This window comes from Cervus canadensis, chromosome X (assembly GCF_019320065.1).
Source record: "Cervus canadensis isolate Bull #8, Minnesota chromosome X, ASM1932006v1, whole genome shotgun sequence".
NCBI classification, from domain to species: Eukaryota; Metazoa; Chordata; class Mammalia; order Artiodactyla; family Cervidae; genus Cervus; species Cervus canadensis.
In genome coordinates, this window is record NC_057419.1 from 129,020,361 (window position 1) to 129,028,559 (window position 8,199).

Here is an 8,199-nt window from a genome sequence, read left to right on the forward strand (position 1 = left end):
TGACTGTGTTCCTATTCCCTGAGCAGATTAAGGGTGAAGCTGTCCAGCTTTAAAAATGACTCATTATTGTGTTCCCCCGGGAGCCTGAATATTCAGGACCAGTTGTTTTCTTTATTAATATGTGAATTTAATATTTTACCATAAGAAATAGGATACCAAAGGAACAGTAAATATTTAACTACTTATGATATTATTTTAATCTAACATTTCTTCTTTTAGCTAGAGTTTAATTGAAGGAGAAGGGGACAACAGAGGATAAGATGCTTGGATGGCATCACTGACTTGATGGACATAAGTTCGAGCAAGCTCTGGGAGTTGGTGACGGACAGGGAAGCCTGGTGTGCTGCAGTCTGTGGGGTCTCAAAGAGTCAGGCACAACTGAGTGACTGAACTGAACTGAACTGACAGTTTAATTATCAGTATTATCAAAGTTAAGTCTCAATGTGACAATAATGAGTTCATGATTTGAGCCACAGTCAGCTCCAACTCTTGTTTTTGCTGACTGTATAGAGCTTCTCCATCTTTGGCTGCAAATAATATAATCAATCTGATTTCGGTGTCAACCATCTGGTGATGTCCATGTGTAGAGTCTTCTCTTGTGTTGTTGGAAGAGGGTGTTTGCTAAGACCAGTGCATTCTCTTAGCAAAACTCTGTTAGCCTTTGACCTGCTTTGTTTTGTACTCCAAGGGCAAATTTGCCTGTTACTCCAGGTATCTCCTGACTTCCTACTTTTGAATTCCAGTCCCCTATAATGTAAAGGATATCATTTTTGGGTATTAGTTCTAGAAGGTCTTGTAGGTTTTCATAGAACCATTCAACTTCTGCTTCTTCAGCATTACTGGTTGGGACATAGACTTGGATTACTGTGATATTGAATGGTTTGCCTTGGAAACAAACAGAGATCATTCTGTCGTTTTTGAGATTGCATCCAACTACTGCATTTCAGACTCTTCTGTTTACTATGATGGTTACTCCATTTCTTCTAAAGGATTCTTGCCCACAGTAGTAGATATAATGGTCATCTGAGTTAAATTCACCCATTCCAGTCCATTTTAGTTCACTGATTCCTAAAATGTCAATGTTCACTCTTGCCATCTCCTGTTTGACCACTTCCAATTTGCCATGATTCATGGACCTAACATTCCAGATTCCTATGCAATATTGCTCTTTACAGCATCAGACTTTACTTCTATCACCAGTCACATCCACAGCTCGGTGTTGTTTTTGCTTTGGCTCCATCTCTTCATTCTTTCTGGAGTTATTTCTCCACTGATCTCCCATAGCATATTGGGCATCTACCGACCTGGGGAGTTCATCTTTCAGTGTCCTATCTTTTTGACTTTTCATGCTGTTCATGGTATTTTCAAGGGAAGAATACTGAAGTGGTTTGCCATTCCCTTTTCCAGTGGACCACGTTTTGTCAGAACTCTCTACCATGACCCATCTGTCTTGGGTGGCCCTACACGCTGTGGGTCATAGTTTCATTGAGTTACACAAGGCTGTGGTCCATGTGATCAGTTTGATGAGTTTTCAGTGATTGTGGTTTTCATTCTGTCTGCCCTCTGAGGGATAAGGATGAGAGGCTTAAGGAAGCTTTCTGATGGGAGAGACTGACTGAAGCGGAAACTGGGTCTTGTTCTGATGGGCTGGGCCATGCTCAGTGCTGTTCAGTTCAGTTGCTCATTCATGTCCAACACTTTGTGACCCCATGGACTGCAGCACACTAAGCCTCCCTGTCCATCACCAATTCCCGGAGTTTACTCAAACTCATGTCCATTGAGTCAGTGATGCCATCCAACCATGTCATCCTCTGTTGTCCCCTTCTCCTCCTGCCTTCAATCTTTCCCAGCATCAGGGTCTTTTCCAATGAGTCAATTCTTTGCATCAGGTGGCCAAAGTATTGGAGTTTCAGCTTCAGCATCAGTCCTTCCAATGAATATTCAGTACTGATTTCCTTTAAGATGGACTGGTTGCATCTCCTGGCAGTCCAAGGGACTCTCAAGAGTCTTCTCAAACACCACAGTTCAAAAGCACAATATTCTTCAGCACTCAGGTTTCTTTATAGTCCAACTCTCACATCCACTCTCTCACTCCTGGAAAAACCATAGCTTTGATTGGATGGACCTTTGTTGGCAAAGTAATGTCTCTTCTTTTTAATAAGCTGTCTAGGTTGGTCATAGCTTTCTTCCAAGGAACAAGCATCTTTTAATTTCTTGGCTGCCGTCACCATCTGCAGTGATTTTGGAACCCCCCAAAATAAAATCTGTCACTGTTTCCACTGTTTCCCCATCTATTTGCCATGAAGTGATGGGACCAGATGCCATGATCTTAGTTTCCTGAATGCTGAAAAACAAAAGTCTGAAATACAGTACTTGGATGCAATCTCAAAAATGACAGAATGATCTCTGTTCATTTCCAAGGCAAACCATTCAATATCACAGTAATCCAAAGCTATGCCCTGACCAATAATGCTGAATAAGATGAAGTTGAATGGTTCTGTGAAGACCTACAAGACCTCTAGAACTAACACCCAAAGAAGATGTCCTTTTCTTTTTTTTTTTTCTTTTTTTTTTTAAGATGTCCTTTTCATTATAGGGGACTGGAATGCAAAAAGGGCCATGCTCAATAAATCTTTAATTCAATTTTCTGTTGTTGGACGTGGCTGTGTTCCCTCCCTGTTGTTTGACCTGAGGCCAAACTATGGTGGAGGTAATGAAGATAATGGCAACCTCCTTCAAAAGGTCCTGTGCACGCACTGCCACACTCAGTGTCCCTGACCCTGCAGCAGGCCACCATCAACCCATGCCTGCGCTGGAGATTCCTAGACACTCACAGGTAAATCTGGGTCAGTCTCTTGTGGGATACTGCTCTTTCTCTTGGGCCCTGGTGTGCACAACGTTCTGTTTTTGCCCTCCAAGAGTCTGTTTCCCCAGTCCAGCGTATGTTCTTAAATTGAAGAAAGTAAAAAAAAAAAATTAGGCCATTCAGGTATGACCTAAATGAAATCCTTTACACTTATACAGTGGAAATGACAAATAGATTCAAGGGATTAGATCTGATAGACAGAGTGCCTGAAGAACTATGGATGGAGATTTGTGACGTTGTACAAGAGACAGTGATCTCGACCACCCCCAAGTAAAAGAAATGTGAGAAGGGAAAAATGGTTGTCTGAGTAGGCCTTACGAATAGCTGAGAAAAGAAGAGAAGCTAAAGGTAAAGGAGAAAAGGAAAGATATACCCATTTGAATGCAGAGTTCCAAAGAATAGTAAGGAGAGATAAGAAAGCCTTCCTCAGGGATCACTGCAAAGAAATAGAGGAAAACAACAGAATGGGAAAGACTAGAGATCTTGTCAAGAAAGTTAGAGATACCAAGGGAACATTTCATGCAAAGATGGGCACAATAAAGGACAGAATTGGTAGGGACCTAACAGAAGCAGAAGATATTAAGAAGAGGTGGCAACAATACACAGAGGAACTATACAAAAAAGATGTTTATGTCCCAGATAATCACAATGGTGTGATCACTCACTTAGAGCCAGACATCCTGGAATGCGAAGTCAAGTGGGACTTAGGAAGCATCACTGTGAACAAAGCTAGTGGAGGTGATGGAATTCCAGTTGAGCTATTTCATATCCTAAAAGATGATGCTGTGAAAGTGCTGTACTCAGCTTGCCAGCAAATTTGGAAAACTCAGCAGTGGCCACAGGACTGGATAAGGTCAGTTTTCATTCTAATCCCAAAGATAGGCAATGCCAAAGAATGTTCAGACCATCACACAATTGCATTCATCTCACATGCCAGGAAAGTAATACTCAAAATTCTCCAAGACAGGCTTCACCAGTACGTCAACCATGAACTTCCAAATGTTCAAGATGGATTTAGAAAAGGCAGAGGAACCAGAGATCAAATTGCCAACACCTGTTGAATCATACAAAAAGCAAGAGAGTTCCAGAAAAACATTTACTTCTGCTTTATTGACTATGCCAAAGCCTTTGACTGTGTGGATCACAAAAAACTGTGGAAAATTCTAAAAAGATGGGAATACCAGACTACCAGACCTGCCTCCTGAGAAATCTGTATGCAGATGAAGAAGCAACAGTTAGAACTGGACATGGAACAACAGACTGGTTCCAAATAGGGAAAGGAGTATGTCAAGGCTGTATATTGTCACCCTGCTTGTTTAACTTATATGCAGAGTACATCATGTGAAATGCCAGGCTGGAGGAAGCACAAGCTGGAATCAAGATTGCCGGGAGAAATATCAATAACTTCAGATATGCAGATGACACCATCCTTATGGCAGAAAGTGAAGAAGAACTAAAGAGCCTCTTGGTGAAAGTGAAAAAGAAGAGTCAAAAAGTTGGCTTAAAGCTCAACATTCAGAAAACTAAGATCATGGCATCTGGTCCCATCACTTCATGGCAAATAGATGGGGAAACAGTGGAAACAGTGGCTGACTTTCTTTTTTGGGGCTCCCAAATCACTGCAGATGGTGATTGCAGCCATGAAATTAAAAGACGCTTACTCCTTGGAAGGAAAGTTATGACCAACCTATACAGCATATTAAAAGGCAGAGAGATTACTTTGCCAACAAAGGTCCGTCTAGTCAAGGCTATGGTTTTTCCAGTGTTCATGTATAGATGTGAGAGTTGGACTGTGAAGAAAGCTGAGTGCCGAAGAATTGATGTTTTTGAACTGTGATGTTGGAGAAGACTCTTGAGAGTCCCTTGGACTGCAAGGAGATCCAACCAGTCCATCCTGAAGGAGATAAGTCCTGGGTGTTCATTGGAAGGACTGATGTTGAAGCTGAAACTCCAACTTTGGCCACCTGATGCAAAGAGCTGACTCATTGGAAAAGACCCTGATGCTGGGAAAGATTGAGGGCAAGAGAAGGGGACGACAGAGGATGAGAGGATTGGATGGCATCACCAACTCAGTGGACATGAGTTTGAGTAAGCTCTGGGAGTTGGTGATGGACAGTGAAGCCTGACATGCTGCAGTCCATGAAATTGTGAAGAGTCAGATACGACTGAGTGACTGAACTGAACTGACTGATTATCCCAGTTATGCAACATCACTGATGCAAGAGAGAGGAGGGAGAAAAGTTGCATGGATTGAGAGCCTACTGGGTGTCAAGGGTCTTGTCAGTACATCCAGTGAACTGTGCTTCCTCAGACCCCATTCACTTGTCCATACTCTCATGCCAGGCTGAATTGAATCATCTGCATTTTGTGAAATTGGGCTCGACAGGGCCACCTGTTACTTCCTTGTTACTAAATTCTGATATATACTTGCTTTTCAGTCCTTGTTAGTTTGAACTCCTAGTAGCAGTCAGCACAGATGACCACACGCTTCTTACCAGAACTCCTTTTAGTTCATTATCAGAGCTTTCTGATTCTACTTCCTTTGTAAAAGAATTTTGGCTGCACCCCACATGTGGGACCTTAGTTCCCTCCCTAGGGATTGAACCCACGCCTCCTGTACTGGAAGGTAGTGTCTTAACCACTGGACCGCCAGGGAAGTCCTTGATTCTACTTCCTAAATAAAAATCTTTCCACTTCTCTCCATATCCATTGTCACCACCCAAAGTAGTCTGAGACACCATTGTCTCTCACCTGAACTACTTCAGTAGCTTCTTAACTGCTCTCTTTGCCTCTGGTCTTCACCCCCTTACCCGGCTCCCCCACCCCTGTCACCATCATCACAGGGATCCATTTTCTAGATACAACTGCCAATGGTATCTCTGAATTATGATAATATCACTCCCTTGGTTATAACTCCTCAATGGATTTTCCTTGCTTGGGACTTCCTTACTCTGGTCTATAGATCTCTTCCCCCTTTGGCTCCCACTTACCTTTCCTGACTCCAGATTGAAACACTTTCCTTTTTGACCATACTCTTAGGGACTTTCGAATTCTTTGAATAAGCCACACATCTTTCACCTCTCACCTTGGCATTTGCCTTCCCTCTGCCTGGGCTACTCTTGATTCATTTATTTATTCATTCAACAGATATTTATTGAGTGCCTACTAAGTGCTAGACACTAGTCTAAATATTGAGGGTATTTGTTGTTGTTTAGTTGCTTAGTCCTGTCCGACTCTCTTGTGGCCCCACATGGACAGGCTGTCCATGGGATTTCCCAGGCAAGAATACTGAAATGGGTCGACATTTCCTTCTTCAGGAGATATTCCTGAGCCAGGGATTGAACCTGCATCTCTTGCACTGGCAGGTGGATTCTTTACCAGGGAGCCACCATAGCAATGAGTAAATTAAGATTCCTGTGCTTGTTAGCAGGTTGCATTCTAGAAGGAAGCGAGAGATTAAAAAGAATAAGTAAAATCAATAAGTAAGCCACCTAGTGTTTTAGGAAGGGATAAGCACTATGGGAAAAAAGAAGTAGAGAGCAAAGTAAGAGATCAAGATGGAGAGAAGGGTGAGTGAGTGAAATTTTTCATGGCAAAATCAAAGTAAGCCTCACTGAGACAGTCATACTTAAAGACTTGAAGGAAGTGAGAGAAAAGGCCACGTGGATGTCTGAATGAAGAACTTTTGTTGGGGGGTGGCAGGGGTACCTGGTGGGATGTCTTTGGGGAACAGCAAGAAGCATGGTATGGGCGGAGTGGAGCAAGTGCAGGGAAGTGTGATTGGAGATGACTGCAAACAAGCTGCTGGAGGCTAGATCATGAAGGGGCAGGTAGGCTGTTTTATGGAGGTTGGTTTTTCTCTGATTAAGATATGAAGCTGTTGGAAGGTTTTGAGCAGAATAGTTACCTAATCTAAATTGCATGAAAAGATCCTTCTGTCTGCTATGTGGAGAATAGACTGTAGGGGGTGGAGTATGATAGGAATGAAGCAGGGAGACTGTCAGCAGGCAGCTGAAGTAAGGCAAGTGAGCGAAGGTGGCGGCTTAGCTCAGGGGAGTAGCAGCAGTCAGGGTGGTGAGAAGGGGTTGGATTATGAATATATTTTGACAGTACAGCCATCTGGATTTGCTGGTTGGGTATAACATATAAGCAAGGCTGTAGTCTATATGTAAGACTTGAAGCTGTTAAGATTTGTGGGATTTTTTTTTAAGAGTACAACATTAGGTAGAAAAGTGAGTATGTATTTAAGGTGAGAAAAAAATCACAATGATCAGTCAGGCTTTGTCAAGACAAGGTGGGTGGGTCAGATACTCTGAGACTTATGTGATTTGGTATGCAGGGATTCATCAAGAGAACATCACACACACTGCTTACAGTCCTGCTACAGATGTTGCCTTACAAACAGGTATTCTGGTTGATTTTACTTGAAAGTGAAGGTGTTAGTCTCTCAGTCGTGTCTGACTCTTTGTGACCCTATGAACTGTAGCCTGCCAGGCTCCTCTGTCCATGGAATTTTCTAGGCAAGAATACTGGAGTGGGTTGTCATTTCCTTCTCCAAGGGATCTTCCTGACCCAGGGATCAAACCCAAGTCTCCTGCATTATACGGAGATTTTTTTTTTTTTACCATCTGAGCTACCAGGGAAGCCCATTTTGCTTAATGGACCAGAAGGAAAAAAAAAAAAAAAGAACAGCCTGCACTTGAAATTGCGTATGCTACATTGTCCAGTATATTTTTAACAAGAGAGAAATTTCATTTTTATTTAGACATCAATAAGAACCAAACTCTCTGCAAACAGCTGCATAATTTGGGAGAATTCTACATAGACTAGAATCTGGCTCTGTACATTTCAAACCTGTCACTTCTACGATATGTTTACTTCCCATGCCAAGTGCCATAGGACAGATTCCCATCACAATATGACTTCTGGTCCTCCACTGTCTTGTCATGACCCCAGGAAGTGAATGCAAACAACATGAACGTATCTCTCCAAAGCCCAGCTAAATGTGTCTGCATCTTAACTTCCACTAAATAGGATCCCCAAATTGTCCATGGTCACTCACCTACCATGCAACACAAGGGGAAATGTGATGGAAGGAAAGTTGGAGTGGAAAGAGACAGTGGTCTCAACTGACTGCAGTTAAAATATCTTTCCCAATCATACAAAAATCTATGACAATGTGAACACATGCTTATGGACCTGTCCAGGACCTTGGAATGTGAGGGTCCTTGAAACTAAAACTTTATCAGCTTCAAGAAAAGATGGTACTGGATATGAGGGGTATGATGGCACTGGATATGGGATGTGACAGGAAGAGAAACATTTAGGATGAT